This window comes from Aptenodytes patagonicus, chromosome 3 (genome assembly GCF_965638725.1).
Source record: "Aptenodytes patagonicus chromosome 3, bAptPat1.pri.cur, whole genome shotgun sequence".
NCBI classification, from domain to species: domain Eukaryota; kingdom Metazoa; phylum Chordata; class Aves; order Sphenisciformes; family Spheniscidae; genus Aptenodytes; species Aptenodytes patagonicus.
The window spans coordinates 43,950,316-43,971,171 of NC_134951.1; the positions used below are offsets into that span (position 1 = coordinate 43,950,316).

General features: G+C 44.0%; 1 protein-coding gene across 4 annotated transcripts in view; it reads right to left on the reverse strand.

The window, feature by feature from the left end:
- The window catches only part of BACH2 (BACH transcriptional regulator 2), a 196,470-nt gene that overhangs the window by 58,495 nt on the left and 117,119 nt on the right, over nt 1-20,856 (reverse strand). Inside the window, exon 1 of one of the 4 annotated variants that reach the window (XM_076333237.1) lies at nt 17,324-17,371. The exons of the other annotated variants lie outside the window; for them this stretch is intronic. The gene's annotated coding sequence lies outside the window, so the exon portion shown is untranslated. Of the gene's footprint in view, nt 1-17,323; nt 17,372-20,856 lie in introns of those variants that run through there. 4 annotated transcript variants of the gene reach the window in all.

The following is a 20,856-nucleotide window of genomic DNA, read 5'->3' on the forward strand; positions in this document are numbered from 1 at the left end:
AGGTTAGGGAGCAGTAGTAATTTGCTATGTCATCCTCAGCAATATTAATGTCTTCTTCTCTGAGCACCCTAGATAATTGAAAATAGACTAGCAGGCCGCCAGGCTACACGGGCTTGCCTCCTGCCAAACATACTGTGGGTGCCAGGGCCACTTAGCAAGAACGTCTTCAGAAATGAGCTTTTCACATTGTTCAAGTAACTTCTGCTGTAAAGCAGATGATACATGGCCAAGTGGAAAAGACATTGCAGAGCATTCTTGGCCGGCAGCTGTAGGCATGCGTTGCTGCTGAGAGCGATAGCTGGTGCTTCTGACGCTGCTGCCGCCTCAAACCAATACCTTTGTGGGAAGGGGGATAGCTAAGAGAAACTCAAGAGAGGATTTAACCATGGGCCCTCTACAGAGAGAGGTCTGGTTGGGCACGCAGCAGGGCGCTACAGACATTTAACTCTCCTAAAGGCAAGAATTTACACTGTTGAGGAGGCCGCATGGCTCCAACACATCAAGCATTCATGGCCCAGGGAGCACCCTCTGAATTGCTGTTCAAGGGCCACAAACTGGTCCCTGATGAACCGCAGGCAGTGAGCAGAAGCACCAGTGCCTCGGCTGGCTGCAGAGCTGGGCAAGCTTTTCTGTATGGCAAGCTTCACGTGCTTTTGAAGTAGAGACAAGAATATTGGAAATTCACTCCTGAGCTTAAACCAACAGGAACAGGGATGCGTCCGCCAGACCGTGGAACGGCTGCTTTTGTACAGCCTATATGTCGTCAGCACAGAGGCTTTGATGTAGGAAGTAAGTCCCATTGCAAAAGTCACTGCTTTGTTACACTGGACCTAGACCCTACTGCACAACTGGACAGAGACTAGGGAAAAAAAAAAGAGGGACTCTGATCCTGCAGACCTTTAAACAGAACTGCTGAATACAACTTTTGCCTGTAGCATTTGGGTTACTTACAATGATTTCACTATTGGCAGGTTGCATACACGAACAGAAATGTACTACAGCTTCATTTCTGCAATGGATCTTGTTTTTTGTTTGTTTGTTTGGTTTTTTAAATTAGTGTCAGGATGCCCATAGTCTTAGTGATGAATGTTTAAATGTTAAACCCCAGGTGTCTACTCTAAAGAAATTGCGCTTCAGGTTGTTCAGAGAGTGGTACCATAAGGAGGCAGGGATTCCCAGTGGAGGCTGCTTTGAAGAGTCCAAATAGATTTATGTTCCACATACAGATAAAACCTATTTCTTGACTTCAGAGGGTTGTGGTGTTATTGTTTTTTGAGAGAGTAACCCAGCTGAACAAGGTAATGATAGCTTGCAGTCTTTAGGGACTTCAGTTAACATGCAAATAATCTTTACACATGGTACATGCATTGACATATACATTCTATACAGGCCTACTAGGCAAAGTATACACGTGCATCTTTTTATGACACGGGAAAAATTATATAATTCTACTACTAATTGTCCTATACTCAATAAGGCAGGCTTAGTTTAACATGCATTTTCGACGTTCTTTAAATATAAATGGTGATGCCTTCAGGAGAGAGGCAGAGTAAATGGGGTGGGGGAAGACATAGTGTGGGTAGGAAAAGAGAAGGAACAACAGCAGAATTGTCCTCTATCCTTATTTTTCAGAAGCCACTCAACTGACATATATGTACGTGGAAAGTGAGAAACACAGGAGAACTCTTCCCCGATAAAGTCTCTTCTCATAGCTTTCACATTGCTCTTTACAGTAGCTGGCTACAGTGGAGGGGACTGGAACCAAGTCTGCTACTCAAAATAGCTTATTCAAAGGAGAATGGGGAATGCCCAACACTGAAACAGTGCCAGGAAACCACCAAGCAAAACAAACAACACACTGTGTTTTTCTGAAGTGGTCAAAGGCTTCAGGACCTTGGGGAAAAGACACAACCTTTTGAGTTACTCTTGGGTAAGCTGGATTGCCAGATTAAAGAATCAGAAAGGGAAAAATGAACTAGTGATTTGTTTTTATCTTGCCCTCCAGCTTGGTAAGCTCTCTGAAAAGGTTTAAAGTCTCCATATAAATGGAGGCTGGAGATTCTGGCAAGGACCCACCAGATTTAGGTCCTGCCCTCCTTGCTTTAAATTAGTATTTTGGGGCTTTTGTTGAAGGGTGATACAGTTGATATGGTTTTCCTCCTTTTCCTAAACTTTTAAATAATTTATGTGTACCTTTATGGGTGTATATGCATGTATATGTATATATAATTTGCACGACGATGCTGTCTGAGATGATGAAATTGTTGAAGCATAAATGTGTGGTCAAGTATCCAGGCCACTTGCCTGTATGACAATACTTTGGGATAGTAAAAAATATGTTTCTCTATTTGAAATCTCTTTTACTAATATGACTATGAGAACAATGGCCAGGCTGATATTAAGCCAATACCACCAGTGTTTGGAAGCTACAAATTATGAACAACGGTGCTGTTCTGCTCCTTTTAGCAGCCTTTTCATGTGAAAGATTATGCCAACAAATTATCTGAGTAAAAGCTATTCATTTCCCTTATGCTTTATTCTCAAGGAAGCCCAGCCTTTAAAAACTCCAGTAGAGTTCAATGCTGAAGCTCTGTACTTGAATTTTTTGGTTGTTCTCAAATGAGCATATTTTGTGATTTTTTTTCCAGAGAAGAACAGAAAACTTCTCTCTCAAAACTACCTGTTAATTTTCTCCTCAATTCTCAAGCTGTACTAATTACTGCTTTTCCAGCCTTATCTGTAGAACTGGTGGAATAAGCTCTGTCTGCATGGGAGGGTATGGCCAAAACCCCTGCTAACATCTTCGACTACTCAAATTGTAGGGGCTACAAAAACAACAGAAGCCCATTTTCTCCTGCCATACTACATAGTTGTTATGGGAAAAATCTGCTCTCTTTTTTTTTTTTCCCTAAAATGCAAGCTCTTCATCTTTGCTGCAAGTTAGCAGGTGTTTAGAATATCCTTCATGTTTCCTTGGGACACAAACTGGCATGTCCTTTGGAACATGTCTGTTGTGATTAATGTGTGAAGAGCAGGAAAGCATGCAGTAGGTCACTAGGTTAAATTTGGGACAGAATTTCGTAGGGTGTAACTTTGCACCTTCTGCTCTTGAGAAAGAATACAGGTGTTGCCTTCTCCTTGGAGACTGGGCCACTATCTGCTTGTGCAGCATTTTCCACAACCAAACGGATACCAACAATAATGTTCTCCTTTGACAACATATGTGCTGAAGGAAAAATGTTTCCTTATGGTTAAATCATAGATTTTTACTAATCTAAAAATAAATGAATAAATAAATAAATTCTAGTGACTGCTGCATTAGGATCCACAGATTTACAGGTCTGAACCTTGGAAGGCCTATCAACACATGCAAAGAACAATTTTCACATGTTTTTCTAACCATCAAATGATCAGAAGGTCACTGAAATGACTATTTAGAAACTCTCAGAGCAAGTGCCAAGGGGATGCCTGGGTTACACCAAGCAATTCTGACAGTGTTTTTGATCCTGCAAGGATCTGAGAATTGCCATTTCTTTATCGGAAGGTTTAAGCAAGAGTTGCAAGTCTTCCCACCATTCTCAGAGTCTGGCACATGCCTAGATTCCTATTTAAAGGTCCCTTTATCCATGGACTGGCCCTTATTCTGGAACTAAAGTCCCTTTCCTGTTTCAGACAATAAATCACCCCTCAGCGAAAGGCGCATGGAAAGCAATCACTTCTGCTGCCAACAGCTACCAGGCTACAGCTCGGGCAAGCGGAGAGGATGTGAGACAGAAATGGGCATTTTGACCAAGTGCAACCGCAGCCTAAAGGAGCCCAGAGTGAAAGAAAAGGTTTGATGCATTTGGGTCCTGGTTCTGAGGGGTAAGTACAGCCAACGTAGCATCTGCACCTATGGTTTCTTAGAGGACTGCAAAGACAGCAGAAGGCAAAGACAAGCTTTCCTTCTCCTGTAAGATCCAGAGGAGCTTATGAAAGCTTCTTTGCCCTGGTAAAGAATGAGGGATTAAAGCTGCAAAGGCTGCTATAAGAAGAACTTGGATTTTTATCTTTGTTTGAGGATACTTATATTATTTGTTGAGCTTTTCATGCAGCTTTTTGAAGTTTGTTTGGTTTCTTTGCCCCCACAGAACTACAATGTACTCAACACACAGCTTCAAAAGCCATCAAATAAAATCAAATATTTCAAATATAAAAATCAAATAAATCAAATATCAAATCAAATCAAATTAACACGCAAAACCCAAAACTAAGCCACACTTTATCCCAGGGAAACAGAGTGGCTTGATTATTTCTGTTTGAATTAGCGCACTCTGTCATGGGAGTTTTAATCTCAGGGCATTCCTTCTACGGTTCACAAACCCGAAAGGCAGAAAGGACCACCTAATCTGGCCTCCTAAAGGCAATACCAACGGTTGCCTTTATCACACAGACTTGCGATCCTGACAGAGCAAAAAAACCCCAGTGGTTTGTTTGACAAGCTCTCTCTTCAGCTGTTACTGGAATTATCTATACCTTTAGCCTCCAAGTTCTCTCTCGACAGATCCTGAAATAGCTGTTCCGCTATTTTACCCTGGACTGACGTCAAGCTAAACCAGCCTTCAGTTCCTCGGGACATCCCTTTTATCTTTTTGAAATATCGGAAATACAGTTGGCAGCCCTCCAATTTTCTGGAATTTCCCGTTTCCCAAGATCTTCTATAAATTAACAGCCACTTAACAGAGCTTTTCAGCTACCTCCTTTAAGATTCCTGGATGTAAAAGTTACTAGGATGTGAAAATGTTTAATTTCAACCACTCCTGCCTGTCTCAGATCCTCCTTTGCTATAAGCAGCAAACTTTCTCTTCTTTCCACATCACCGCAGAGGATGGACACATCCTCTTCCACCATTTCAAATACAAAAACCACCCAGGGAAGATTTCTGCTTTTTCTGTTTTCCCTTTTTTGATACTCAGTTAATTAATGTTTTATCATGACTTCTATTTCTTCATTTAACCAGAATGGCTTCTCATTAGAGTAACGTTTTTTGTTATTGATGGCACTGTAAAATCATAATTTTGAGCAGCTAGCAGAATATTCTTCAACAATTCCCAGTGCTTTCAACGCTTTTTACTTTAAATGTAATGTTATGCCAATACAACAGGTTCTAACTTTGGAAAACATCTTTTTCAGTTCTGAGTACAGTGCATGCATAAATTTATAATCTCCTGGTAGGTGGTGTACTCTGTTTGCACAAGGTCACCGTATGGGATTTGAGGCCCTGTGATTCACATTATTTAAGACTGTCCACAAATAATAGCGTTTGACAAACTGCTTCCCTTCTTGCTTCATCTTCTCACGCAGCAAGTCGTTAACCTTTATTTTCCAGTCCATTTTTAAGAGAACCGCTCCCATTGAAACTGTTTTGGATTCCTGCTCACGTGCCACTCTCTCCAATGCCTCTCCTGTAATGCTAAGAACTAAAAAGTCAAACAGCGTGATTCTTGTACAACCCTAATGGTTTAGATTTACATATACTGAAAGCACCATAGGGCTGGTTTATGCGGTTGGGTATTTGCTGATGTCACTCTCTCCCTCTATGGTTAGTTTACAGCCCCCATTTGCTCATTTGTCTTCAAGGGGAATGTACTATTGGTAGAGAAAGAGAGGCCACCAAAACCAGACCTTCCCCACAGTCTCTGCAGACTGTAGGTTGAAGAGCCACAAAATCCCAAGCCGTTCTCCACCCTCAGCAGCGCGGTGACTGCAACCCACCGCTACCTTCTGCCTTCCCTCTCCTTTCACAAGGGGACAGATGCTCCAGGACACCTGACTGTACCATATCTGAGGGCAACACAAAACAAATCAGTGAGGACCTTGTCCCCACGGTGGCAATCACGATTGCCACACCACCTTCAGGACCATGGCAGGTTTGCTGAGGGCTGTGTTTCAGGCAGCTGGGACCTGTGGAAGCTTTGCCTGGCTGATGAAATATACCCCATACCTACGGTCTGGATAATCTTTAAGAGATATTTGATGTACAAGCAAATGCTTCTTTTCTGAGAAGAAAAAAGTCTGTGGGCTTTTTCTGATGTGAATTGAGAAGCTATGTTCTCCATAGATCTTGGAGACATGCAATTAAAGACTGTCAAATTTGCACGCACACAGGATCCAACTGAAGGTTGAGCAGGTGATGTTACAACATTTCTCGCTTGACTTGACAACCTCATATTCTTTTAACAGCTTCTGTGCATAATTTCCTTACCTTAAACAAACTAAAGGTGCCATTGTGTAACCCGACCCTCGAGCCCATGCAGGTCAGGAGCAGGGCGGGAACCACGAGATTTCTGCTTCCCAAGTGGTGCTGGCTGACCATCGCTGGTCTGCAAAATCACAACTGACCAGTCTGTGATGCTGCACCAAATACAGATGGAGCGAGCAGAGTGCAGCTCTGCAGGTCCCCCTGGTTTGTCAGAAATGAGATTTCTGAGGCAGCATTAAGCAGAAGCCATCAGCTGCCCTGGGCTTTCTTTTCCGAAGTTTCTGGCTCGTCAGATGGATTTCCATGAGAATAGCAACAGCAATGACTGCACCCGTGGCCCCAAAACTACTCTCCAGCTGAGATCTCATGTCTTTGCTCCACAGCATGGGGGCACCAGAGCTTTAGAAGAGCTCAAAAAAATGTTGAACATCAGAAAATCAACGCATAATTTCAAGCTTTATTTTCCTATTTACTTCCCCCTCAGCTGAAACACTTTGGTGGTGGGTTTCCAACTACAGGCTGAGAGAACATCAAAGCAAGAGAACTGTGACTCTGTGCACCTGAAGTCTGGCAAACCTACTGTGGTTCAAAATAAGGCTTTGTAGAGGGAAATGACAAGATACAAGGCAGGCAGTCCTATTTCTGGTGCACATGTAGAGTGAGAAGCATTGGGAGGTCTACATGCAACAGGACTTAGCTGGCACATTCCAGCACTTACTTGGCAAGGTGTTGAGTGCCTTTAATCCACGCCTTTTAATGAGATTTGAGATCCCCTGCAACAAGTGGGATCAAGCCATAAAAGCATGAAGACAAGGAGATTAAACTACAGATTAATAATTATACGGTATAAACAAGCTGGGATAAAATAAAACTCTTTCGTTCCATTGGAGGCTGACATGTTTATGTATAAAGCGGGGAATATATGAAGCTCATTGATTAGTATTTCAAATGAAACTAATCTAAAAGCATTACTAATTATTAACTAAAAAATGTAATACAAATAGCGTGCTAGGAAACAATCAATACTTCCCAGCGCTTGCAACCCCCTACAGCAGTTTTTGTGCTAAAAAGGGGACGAGCCTAGATGGCAAACTCTAGTGCTTGCCAATGAGTTTGTCTCTCCGTATACGTGTAAAAGAGAACAGTCCGCAATGTAAAAACAAGATACTTTTTTCTTACTTCTTTCCTCTCAACTTCTGCCCACCCTAACTGTACCTAACCTATATTGCAGGCTGTGATAAAAAATAAATAGTTATTAAAAAAATCACTCCACAAATCTTCTAACTAAATCAATGTACTGTATTTCTTGGACTGTCAGAATAATGCAAATATTGTTATGCAGGACCAAATCCAGTCTTTTTAGACAAACTTGATCACGTAGTGACACAGCTTCATGGAAGGAAGAGACAATTTTCCACTATCAGACTAAATGAAGATTTTGCCATTAGCACAATTCAAGTCTTGTAGAAATAGGCTCAGTTAATTTATATCTACCAGAAGTCAAGATCAGGTAAGTGCATCTACAGATTCATGCCATTACTTCAAGAATTTAAGTCCTAGTAAGACACAGTTTTGTTATATGCCCAAAGGAATGTTAAAATGCTTAAAAGAATACTTGTTGCTTGATGAAATACAGGACAGTCACTACTTCATTATGAATGACATGATGCTTTTCCATCACAGCCTACTATGCTCCAATATAGTGTCTTAAAAACAGACATGTATGTGCACATGCATATAGTTATATATGTGTATAATGTACATGTATATATAAGTATGTGCACCCATATGCACAATGTTTAACTAATATCTCTTAGAAAGTATGTATTATTGATTGTAATTGCATGTTTCTGGAATAGCCCATGTTGCCTGGCATGAGCTTTATATTTTTTTTAATAACATTAAACATTTATGTTTAACATTAATAACGTTTTATTTTTAATAACATTAAAAAATGACACGGTATCTATTAAAAGGGTCCTTGGGCCAGTCCTATCAATAGAGCTACCCAGACTTACATCAAGGAGGAAACACTCCTTTAACTCTGTACAAATTAGGTGGCTCAGTATTATTTGTAACCATTATTCCATGCACTTCTCACCTGAAGTACATACGCACACACATATTCTTCTCTGCTGCATGTAGCAAAAATTTTTCCAAAAGGAGCATAAGCAAGAAGAGAAATTAAAATCCTGAAATGAATGTTTGTGCAAATGTTTTTAGTAATAATAAAGGAGAAAAGAGATGTATGAAAAAAGCTCTGAAATGGGACAAGTCCAGAGGCAATGGTGAAAAGTTGAAGGGATGGGGAAGAGCCAGGAGCAACATCCTCAAGGATGCTAAAAATCGCGTTATTATGGATGAGTGGAAGGGTCCAAGATAAAAGAAGGGAAAGGACCAGGCTTACCTCGGAGAGAGAGGAGGCTGAAGAGGCTGGGGGCTTACGGATCAAGAGTTACACAGAAGGAAAGGCGGAGGAGGGATGGCTGGAGAAGTTTCAAGGGAGAAGGGTCTGTAGTAAGGGGGCAGGAGCCCAGTCCTGCCTCCGCGGCCTCCAGGGGGGCGGAGGGGCAGAGGTGAGAACAGGGGAACGAATCGTGGGAAAGAGTGGCTATTTTCCAGTGTTTTCAGTGAGCAAAAAGAAGCTGAAGAAGCCGGAGATAAAGCCATTGCATACTACAGCAAGTATGTAAGGATGCTGGGAGGGAGCAGAAAAGAGTGGGCAGGCGGCAGAGAGAGGTTGCACTGCCCAGAACAGAGAGGGAAATGACTGCCAAGGAGCCTGAAAGAGCAGTGGGAATGGAGGCGACACCGAGAAAAATGTTGCTGGAAATTGTCCTTTCCCCCACTGAGGTGGGATGATGCTTTTTCAATGGGAGGCAAGGGGAGGGAAAGTTGCAGGCACTCAGTGAAGCGAACAGGGAGAAGTGTCAGAGCGGAGAAGAGATGAGAGGGGAGAGGTAGTTGCTGGTGAGAGGCTGGAGAGTGGGTGAGGACACAGTGCCAAGAGACGATAATCCAGCTGATTAGAGAATTAGGCACAAGAGATGTTAAGCAAAAGGCAGAGAGCAGAAGAGGCTACGGAGGTGGCAAGAAGAGCCTGAGCTTAAAATAAAAGTGTCAAGCAGTCCGAAAGCACCAGTCGTACGCTTCCCCTCTGCCTGCCCCCTCTCTCCATCGCCTCGGTAGAGACCGACTACCTTACAGCAGGGAGCAAACAAAAATCCAGCCACCCTCAGGCTGATCCTGGAGGAGGCAATAGAATAGGAAAGAGGGGAAATAAAAGCTGGCTGACAATAGCTGCCCGTGGATAAAAAGGAGGCTTTTAGCACAGCTGTGCAGCTATATTTGATTTACGTGGGCTTCTTCATGCAAAACAGAGGCACAGCAGTGCAAAATGGCTTTCTAAAGAAAACATCGCGGACAGAAACTCCTGCACATTAGAAAGAGAGAAAGGAAATGCTGATGTCCTGGGCTACGCCAGGATGCATACAGAGCTGGGGACCCTGGCTCAGGCGGCCAGCACAAAGGCGCTTGCATCGCGCCATCCCCATACAAGGCAGCACTACGCCCAGCGGCGTGAGGACTGATGTAGACAAAGCCCTAAGTGCTTTCTTAGGCGGCTTACTATTTTGAGTTTGAGCTTGACATCCCCTTGTAACGAAAAGGCTTGCCTCCTGAGGAAAATGACTACCAAATACTGTAAAAATCCTGTTCTTTGTGACAAAGAAGTCCACTTCCAAATTAAGGAACAAAACACAGTAGCCCTGATTGCACAATACACATTTTTGTAAATGTTCTTTTCTAGTAGCCAGTAATTAATCTTGTGTTAGACCTTGAAAAGTCCCTATGAGTTTTTGAACTTGCAGACAGCTGGAAAATGCCTACTTCGGCTAGTGTGCACATCTTCGAGTAATTCCTACTTGCTCGTTACTCTTCCAGAAGCTGCCAACAGCTATTCTAACATTTCGCTAACTAGGATAGGGAGGGATATCACATCGCATTATCATATATCATGTGAATTAACAAGAGGATGCTGGTGAAGCAATGGGATAAAAATCAGGTAGTTGAGAAAAAAATTAAAGCTAATCGATTTGCAAAAAAAGAAAAAAAAATCTGTGGTACGTAAACAGCGTTTCAGAAACAAAGGACATGGCTGGGGAACAAAAAACAAAAGTGAAACCAGCATTTGCAGAAGTTGTCAGAGTACATTCCTTCTCTTGGTGACAGATGAGATGAGACTGAAGCCCGGGACCCCTTGCAAATGAGACTTGCTAGTACTCCACTAACCCACTGCAACCAGAGCAATATTCCCCTCCGCAACACAACAGACGTGATTCAAACTGGCAAGCCCTTGCACGTAAAAGCACGACACTTTCCCCTACTCGGTGAGGTTTCTGCAATATTCATTGCGGCGGCCCAGAGGGAATTCCAGCTTGCGGTGTGCAGAAAGCTCGCCAGTGCTCCTGCACAGCAGAGCAGACCCCCCCATGGCTGAAGGGGCACCGAAGGGCACCAAGCGGGTGCTGTTGGAGGAACCCCCTCGAGATGGAGCTGCCGGCGGCACGGGCATCCCGTGCAGCCCTTGGGCCTGTGTGGGAGGTGGGGGGAGGCAGCCTGGAGGGAAATGAAAGAGGTACCTTTATATACATGTGTGCAGATTAACTGCAGTGAGCTAACGCAGGATTTGCAATAGGAACATCTGCTCTGAAAATGGCAAAGGCAAGTTATTATCAGGACGAACGTCCCTATGCAGCATCTCAGGGGAGGCTCTGGCCACCTTCGATCAAATGTCTTTTTCTTGGAATGCTGTTAAGCTCTGGTCATCAATTCTATTTAAGGGAAGGCAGAAAAGGCTTCGTATCACCGCTTTCCCTCCTCACTCGATGCGACATAAAATACTGGCACATTAGCACAGGCGAAAGAAACGGAGCCTGGCTAATAATGGCCACGCTCACGTATTTATTAAGCAGCCCGGGAAACAGAAGACGACTACGCAGCTCATTCATCGAATGCCTGCAGTAGCACCTTCCTGCTACCGAGAGGTTCCCTTGAAATCCCCCCACAAACGCTCTGCAACCAAAGCATAAAAGCAACCACTTGCCTTGCTCTGATTGCCCACTTGAACTTTTCGAGAAGGTTGCATGTGTTTACCATCGATCTACAGTACTGTGTTGCCAACTGACTTGTGGCGGAAAGACTGCAAAACCTGACTGCGGTTATTTATGCGATCCATACACCGCTTTGCCTCTATGCCTCAAAAGGGCACGTAAGGAGATACAGCAATATCCCCATTTATCAGCAGGCCGTGGGGGTACAGGCAAACCACCTGATTTAGGAGCTTGTGCTGCCACTGCCAGGGCTGTAGGTAAGGTAGAGATGATTACCTTGACTTCTTGGCCTCTCGTCCAGATTGGTAAAATCAGTTGAAGGACAAGGCAATTTTCCTGATCATTACGGCCTAGGCAGGAGCTGGAATTTGGCCTACGTTGGTTGTTCACATGCTTCACTACTGGGCACTGCTACAGGGTTTAGCATCGCTGCCTTCATTATCTCTCTGTGGCTTCATCTTGTCTGTGCTGTGTATACATAAGCACACACAGACAACGAGACTCACAATGAACTCTTGTAATACCGGCTGTCAGCAGCCGACTTGGAGTCAGGAAAAACATGCTTCAGCAAGAGGTCGTGTCTATAAATATGGCAAAACTAATTATCCCAAGAAGGGTTCCCCTTCCTCTTAAAATTAGCAGTGTATACAGTCGGATATCTCAATGTAAACACATTGCTCTGAATTTCACCAGCTTCACTATCAAGCACTGTTGCACTGCTATGGAAGGAAAAGTATGAATCCTTTATGAAGTCTCTACTATAACAGATACTAAATCTGACATGTGAAAAATTTTTTGTAGTGTTTTTAAAAGTGTGGAATGAGAGAGAAAAAGCGTGAAGCCTAAAACCAGCAACACACCAAAGGTTACAAGAGAAATGTTAAACAAGTGTCCCTGTGAGAAACGGAGAAGATAGCTGAAGCCCCTCCTGTGACCAAGGCAGTGGGCAAGCTCCAATGAAGAGTCCAGGAGAGAAAAGGGGCAGGTAGTCCTAAGAGGGGACAAGGGAGCAGATGCCATCCCGGGTTCGAGAACAGGAAGGCCTTCCAGAAAAACTGCTCTGGGTAGTTTAAGTAATCAACTGTAAAATATAGGGCAAGAAAGAGCCCCCAGGACTGGCCAGACCTGGGGACTATGTAAGCCACATCTCACAAGCCAAAAGAGCTCAGAAAAATCCTTGCTAGGGCATGCTGTTGTTTTCTTCTCTTTTATTTTCTTTTTTTTTTTGGCAATTTTTCTTCATTATTTCAAGTCTGGTTTTAAGTAAATATTTCTTTAATCCTTAAAGGTATCCTTAAATCTCATCTAGTTGCCCAGTTTTCCAGAGACAAAAGCAGAGTACTGCATTCACTGAAGTATGGTTGTCCCTCAAACTGCTGAACGGGACATCTCTTGCAGTGCCCAGTGGTGCTGCACAACTCAGCAGTAGCACAAGGATAATGAGATGCATACACCCTTGTATTTAACGAAGGAGCCTGTACCAAAGAGGTGTCTTCCAGTGACCACTGCTAGACTGGAGAGCCCTTTAGCATGCAATAGGAGGGTGGAAAGAAAGGCTGAATGAATCGTGAGTGAGCAAAAAAGCTTGTGGCACACTCCCACACTTTTCCATTTCAGGTCTGTAAAGTTCAGCTACGTCCAGGTGATGCTACTGGAACCGCTATCCAGAGAGAGAGAAGTGAGCAAATCTGAATCAATTAGATTCTAAGAATTGAGCAAAATCCCGCAGCACAACAGAGGACGGAGAAGTTGTCATCATTTACACAGGAATAACAAAGAAAGGTGAGTCTGGCAACCCTACCCTGAGCAAAGGAATGATCAGGCAAGCTTCATCCAGCGCAGTCACTGGGAGAAAAGGTCAGGAAAAACACAGCCAGATTTCCAGCAGAAAATCCATTCATCTCCCAAACCCTTTCCATGTCCTTGGGTGCAAACGCACTGCGAACTTCTGCAGAGGGAGCCTGCCCTGGAGCCCCACGGGAGCGGAGGGGGGAACATGACAAGTGCCATAGGCCAAGCTTTGCAGCAAAGGAGCAACTACTGCTTAACCAATGCAAAACGGCAGCCTCAAACGCTTGTGCAACGACGAAGCATCAGCAAAAGCCAAATGGGAGATGAACAGAAACATACTCTTGCATCTAGAGCCATCTGTCCCTCTTCGCTCGTTCTTGTTGTTTTACAAATTGACCTATTGTTCCAAATCCCAGATTTTCAGAAATAGCACTGGCCGAAGGTATTACCAGGAAAAACAATCAGCGTCAGCTAACCAGTGTAACTGAGGAATTCTTTCCAGGAGGCTGAGGCAGTGATGACAGAAGCTGGAAAACCAAAATCCCAGAGAGGAGGAAGCACGGGCCACTTGGATATATAGGCAAGAAGCATCAGGACCAACATTTGACAGCACAAGTGATGTTCTCTTCTGCCGAAAGCAGGTCAGAAGTTTAACAAAGACCATTCCTGTTTTCCAGTACAAACAGTGCATTTCAGAGGACAACCAACCAACCATCCTTTCCCTGCTCTCCAGACTGTCTTCAGAGTAAAGGAGACCAGAAAACCCAGGACATTCCTAAAATCTATTACTGTACCAAATAAACAGCTAGTATTCTCCCATGAACTGAAAATCCCTTCAACTATTCCCAAACAATTACTGCCTCCCCACCCTGTACAAAAATAAATTTCCTCTCCAAGGTAATTTTTAATATTATAAGTAGGTCTGGTAATGGCAACCCCGTTAATTTAATATCCTCAGAGACCTTTACCATCTCTCCCTGTTGAGGTTTTCCACAAAGCAGCCATCCTCATCGTTCTTCAATCTTTTGAGCCCTTAATTTCCTTTTAGATTGGCATGTCTTCATCGGCCTGACTAGTTTTATTGTGTGCTTTACTTGGTGATAAGTGAGTAATGCCCTCGCAAGGCTTTCGGGGGGGGATTTCCTCTCAGCACTGCCAAAGGAGCCGCGACTTGCCACGTGTCCTCCCCCACCTTGGTGCTCCCTCTCCCTTTGAAATGGGGAAAAAGGAAAACTAGGAAACGCAACAGATGGTCTGAAATCCTCTTCCTGCAAAAACCATCGCTACGGCAGCTAGCTTAGGCAATATTTCAAATATTTCTGCACGTGCCAACAGAAGTATCCATGGCTAGGAAAGATGAGGAGACTGCTTGTGAAACTCCCCCATAGGCACACTGTTTGCAACAGCCTAGTCCTCTTGTTGAAGGCTCTCTTCTTTTCCCTACTCTAAATCCAACGAGAAAACTAATCTTCTTCAGATTTAAAGCTGACAGGTGGTACATGCATAATTAAAGATGACCTAACAGAGAATGCTCTCATTTCTGGCATATTATCAGACACTTAAGCAAAGCAATTATCAGTAGGCAATCTTTTCTGTCAACAGAGATTGGATGAAACATTTTGTCAGTCAGGAAGATATTGCAACGACGATACATATGTATTTGCAAATACTCCAGCAATATAACATAGACTTAAATCTCTCTTATCTCAGAGAAATGTCTTCATCACCTATGGAGGACTACAGTAACCTCTTCTCACATTTCCATGTTCCCCTGTGCTATTTCCACGGACTCGAAGTACATACTACATAGACTCCACCTTGCTCCTACTCATGTCAACCTCTTCCTTCAACACATCTGCACTCCCTACAAGTCCTGCCGTTCCTCCCCATCTAGTCTTACTGTCCTCTCTAGCTCCCGCACTCCTTACACCTGCACTAGCTGGTAGGTGGTTGATCTGTGCTCCAGGAAACCTTGTCCTCCTGCTTTTTTTTCCCCCAAAAGCAAGCAAAACCCCAGAAAACTTGTCCTCCCTCTTTCTTACTCAAAAGCAAACAAAAACCCAACTCCTCCAACAAAACCCAACCAAGCCTCCCCCAAACACCCTCCTCTTCTTCACCTGCAGGTAGCAGTCACCTGTGGCATGTCAGGTGTTGGGTGCTACATTGCTCTCTTTTTCTCCTTGTTATAGCTCTTGCGACATGAACACCCACGGGGAGAAATTATGGACCTCATACATCATGATGGACTGTGCCTGTTGTGAACAACCATGTCTTACTCACTCATTGTGGACCACAAGCTGAATACCTTTCCCCTGGGAGCTGCGAAGGTAGAAGAGGTGAGTGGCCTTGCTCTCCCCAGCTTATAGAGGGGGCAAGCACAAGTGAAGATCGGTCGGGAATTTTATGTGGAATCAACCCAAAAGTCTATGCTAGAACTAGGAACATCTTCCCCGCTTTTTGGTTTAACAAGCAGATGGCACTGCCTCCCAAAATAGCAATGTCACCCATGCAGTTTGAAAGAGGCAGAAACTTTTTAACCTAAACTCTTAAAATGTCTCCTTCAAGCAGTGTTTTGCAATGAATCCAGAAAGCATTCTATGCCTTTTTTTTTCCCTCCTAAGAAGGGATTTTTAAAAAAGGATCTTTTGGGGAAGAAAAACAGGGAGAACAAAAAATAATTAGGAAAAGGAAAGCCTAAAAAGGTGAGTGGTTTTCTTAATTTTGGGGAAATTAGGATTGTGAGAAGTCTTATAAACTGCAATTACATATACACACACACACACACACACACACACACGACTGCACTTTACCTTACGAAAGAGCTGCTCTTAGGGTATAAAATTGCTTTAATATTGCACTAAGACAAGTGTTTTAAAAAAAAATGGCTTATGATAATGGATTTTCAAAGCAAAAGTAAAGTAGCTTTTCCCTGAGAATAGGGCTTTAGAGAAGGGAAACTTCACAATGCCAGTGGTGTGCATTTTGCTGCATTTCACAAGATCTCTCATTATTTGAATTCCGATGTATTTATGTCATACATGGATAAATGATCTTATTGTTCAGAACATGTCTTTATATGAACATCTCTGCTGTTAGAACTAGTGTTATTTTGCTTTTTTTCCCCCCTCTCCCTACCAAGTCAGAACAAAAGTCTCTTTTACTGCAGTTTTGGGAACTTCATGCAAATGGCAGTTTTTACACATCAATCGTCAGTTTAATAACACTAATGATAAGAGGGGAATTAACGGTAATGGGTTGACTTTTTGGCAAGCAAACCAGAGTTCATAGAGAAGTTTCTGCTATGTCAAACTTTATAGCCCTGTGTTATCAAAAGTGCTAGCAGTGAGAATTAAGATTAAACCATTGACTCGTTAGCAAGCTGGGCTTACTGAACCACAACTTTCCTGCACAAAGATTGATTATTTAGAAATCCATTGTACAATACAGGAAGAGATAGCGATAGTCATCTGGGACAGCAGGGAGCCATTTACACAACAAAATACATTTGCCAGGGGATACAGATCTGACTGAGCAGGCTCGATATCTCTCTCAGTTAAAGCAATATTGGTTAGTCTCTCAGTCTTCCCTAAGGTGTAGAGTTCGGTCATTCCTTCTCCTGTACCCCACTCTTGCAACCACGGTACTTTCCAGCATTTAAAGTCCAGTCTTGCATCCATCACTCCCATGAGTGACCCTAGTGACTTCACAGGTGCTGGTTATAGGCGTTCACGCCGCAGGACCAGCGTGGGAAGAGGATAACGGCATCATATGGATAGCTAGGGCAGCAAGAACAAATGGGTATTCTGTGTATTGATGGATGACTACAAACAGCCACATTTTGAAAATGTGGCTCAATCATGACCGCAGGAATGACACTGAATATAAGAAAAAGCATTTGCTTTCCCAACATGCAACAAAAAAACCAGATGTGTCAAAATGCCAGCTTTTTACACAAAATACCACAGGAGAAGTGAGCAACGGTAGATTTTTAATACTACTGCTACAAACGTGTGCTTAAACAGGCACAGTAGTTTCCCATGGCAATGATGGACAAACTTTACATCTCTTACATCTTAACTCCCCTTCTTATCCAGACACAGTCCTACACCCTGGGCCGCTCCAGCCCAGTTCTAATGCGGGAAGTATAGGCACAAATTACACTTTGCTTCCTCCCACTCACCTTTGGCTATGATCAGGACCCGCTAATAAATTGCTCTACTGTTGAATCCCATTCTGCGTAGGGCATCTTCTTTTCCACGGATGCCTCACTGCTTTTTCACACTGCCTATAGGTTTGATGCTATGGTTTCCAGCTACGGGCTGGAAGGACTGAATCCTGCATCCTGAGGAGGATGGGCCATTTCCATGGAAGCATTTGAACCGCGACCTTCCCAGAGTCAGTATCCTTCAGTTTGGCTGTATTTCCTGGTTAATGCCCCCACAACGTGAAACGGTATTTCCAGGTAAAGAAGCCTACGCTAAGGACTGCTAATTTAGCTGTGCTGCATGTCCATCCTGCCATGTGTGGGCTTTGCTTGAGAATCAAGTTTTGGAGAGGAGAAACGAAGCCTGCTCCCTTATCATTATTTACAGCATGCACTTTCAGTGATGCTTTTCATGAGTAGGCAAGTGGAAAAATATGTTTTTAAGCAGTACAAAGTCTGCTGAAGTTTTACAAGAAGCCCCAAGGCAGGCAGGGCTTATTATGCACCACAGGAATGAAACGTAGCATCTTTGGGGAGAAGCCGTTTTATCATCAAGCGGCAGTTTGGGAGAACTGTGGCGGCTGGGCTGTCTCACCCATGAGCAAACTAGGAAATTACAGGAGCTTGTAGGTGTTGTCTGCGTGTAAGGTCAGAGACAGAGAAGCAGTTAAGCCCTGTCTCTGAGGTACTGCCCCTCTGAGGATGGGTGTAATAGGTCATTACAGAGAAAAAAGGCGAGAAATAACTATTCCACTCAACACCATCACTGTGGCTGGGGGAAGCAAGGTGGCATTAGCAGTGGGTTTGGGTGGGCAACAAGCAAAACGGTGTGAGGAACACATATGTATGATGCACCAGCGCATGCATGCTAAAAGGGATGAAGTCTCTGGATTTTTGCTGCACTGTCACCATGACATCATGCTCCTAACCACCCACACCACGGACCTCGCCATGATGTCTGAGTGCCTCTAAATGAGACCATAAAGTTTGTGTCCCGTGATCTGCTGCTGCTCACCACCATCCAGCCCAGACACTGCTAGAGAGAACGGTAACAACCTCTCCCCACAAACCTATGGTAGAATTACCCCATAATCAAAATCCAGCCCAAAAAGCAAGTACCTGGCCAAATGAAGCAATGCATAAAGATCACTGCTTGAGCTGGGAACACACGACTAGATTTTTCCCAAGCCTGGAGGAGACTCAATTCCTACTGAAAAAATGGGAGCTGTGCATGCTCAACCCTTTGCTGCAGGCTGGTATCCACTCTGAACACCATCTCAAAAAATACTATTGCTTCATCAATACATTTGTAATTCAACCAAAAAAATTTAAAAAAGCATCTGAAGAGCTTTGCATGGTAAACATCAGAAAAACACCACTTTCCAACCCTGCAGCCAGTTGTTCTATAATATCTTCTGCTTTGTGCTGACAACCTTTTTTCCCTCCAATCATTCAGACACAATGCCTTCAGGTCTGTCTAAGTAATGTAATTTACTGGAGTGGAATTCCCTTGATACCTTCTGCAGCACTCAGTGACAGTATCATTTATACTCTACACTGTCATGCCATGACACTGATACATTGGCTTTCATCCCTCATTCAGCGCAGAGGGTGCAATTTCACCTTCCATTGTGCCCTTTCGCAGACTGAGCACACAAATTCCCTCCATTCATTCCTAATTACAAACCTCTGCTGAAATACTCTCATTAGATTTATATTTCTCATCCCAAAGTGTCAATCTTATTTGAAAATTCCTATTTTCCGGAAGATTCAGCCATTAGCAGCAACCTCCAAAGCATTCCTTAACCAAGTGCATTAAAAGTGAAGCTGGCAGAGCAGAGACGCACTTAAAATACGCCATTACAGCAAATCTCCATTGCTAATGTTTTTGCATTATTCGAGCAACGCAATAAGGAACCTGCGACCGGCCAGCTCTGTTCCTCCAGCAAGCGACAGGCGTAAGCCAGCAGTCGACTGCCATGTCGGGCTCTGCTCCCATGGCGAGGCTGCACCGCATCTCTAAGCATCCATCGTTCCCCCTGGGTGCGTGGGAGGGGATCGCTGGCTAACCGGGATCTGCCGCCGCCGTCTCACAGGACGTCCTGTACATCACGGGGAGCAGCAACAGCCGAGGTGGCTGTTTAAAGGACTCCTTGTCGACACCAGAAACTGAGAGCCATGGTAAAGTTTATGACAACTGTAAAAATGTGCAGCTTGTTTGCTGTGGGAAAGTTGAAAAAAAACCAAGCTGGGGGTTTCCCGATGTAGCAGATCCTCTGCTGGGCAACCCAACAGGTTGTTAGAGCTCGGCAGCTGAACATCTCAACCGCATTGCTTCGGTCACTTATACTAATCCTAATTTAGTGGCTACATGCAGGACTGTTCCCTTTGGACTGCGTACAGAAAACACAACTCCACAGACTTCACGGAGCAGCTCTGCAAGTGGTTAAAAGAATCAAAAAGAGATTCGTCTACCTCTTCAAGAGAAAAGTAAACACCTTAAAAACCTCATCACCATACAAGGGAAAAAATGAAGAGCTTGGCAGTGGGTACTGATAGTTGCACAACGCGTCCTGAGTGCCATCTCTAAAAATAGCCCGTGCGGTGATACCCCTGGAAAAGACCAGCGTGTCTCATCCAGCTGGAAAGTGCGGCAACAGTGAGTGGCGCGTGAGTGTTGTCGCCGCATGACGCACTCTCTCCTGCCGTTATCTTCAAAGCCATCATGTCTGAACTCATCTGCATCGGGCACAGCAGTAGAAAGGGGGGGGGCAGGGGGGAGAGAGAAAAAAAAACACCTCTACATCTGTACCGAAAAGGGAAAATTCCGCAGAAAAAATGACAACAAACGTTTACGCTGCTTGTCAGCATCTGGTCACTTACAGGACTGAGACATGCAGGCGATTCTAACAGATGTAATTCCCTGCAGCAACCACCGCTGTGGAAACTAATTATTGCTTAAGTTTTGCCTGTTCCCACCTGAAATATTTAAAACCTTGATTACTGCACTAGCTCTCTTGCCTTTTGTACTTTGTATCAAGGCAGGAGCCGGTCCAATGGGCGCGCACAGATGTAAAAGTACAAATGCGTGTTTCAGCAAAAAGGCAGAAGGTAAGGCAGCAACGACAGGCACAAAACTCTCCTAAGAAGAGGAGGAGGGTTACACCAAGCTAATTTAAAGGGATTTCATATTGCATAATAAAAGACTCACCGCCGACAGCATGGCTATTCCATGGAACAAGTGCATGTGCCTCTAAGTGCCCCCAGCACCCCACATCCTCCGTGCCACGCGGCGTTACTCAGAGTGAAAACCCGTTGTCTTACGCAGCCCGATTCTTGAGACCAACACCTCTGCTACCCTGCCAAGCCTGGAAAACCTGGAAAGGTCATGAAGCGACAAGAAAGCGGTGAAGCTCAAGCTGCCACTCAGCAGAAAGCAAGTTTTCAGCCTCTACCTTTGGTTCTGCAGCTCTTGGATAGATGCTCTCTCTACTCATCCATTGCAAGAA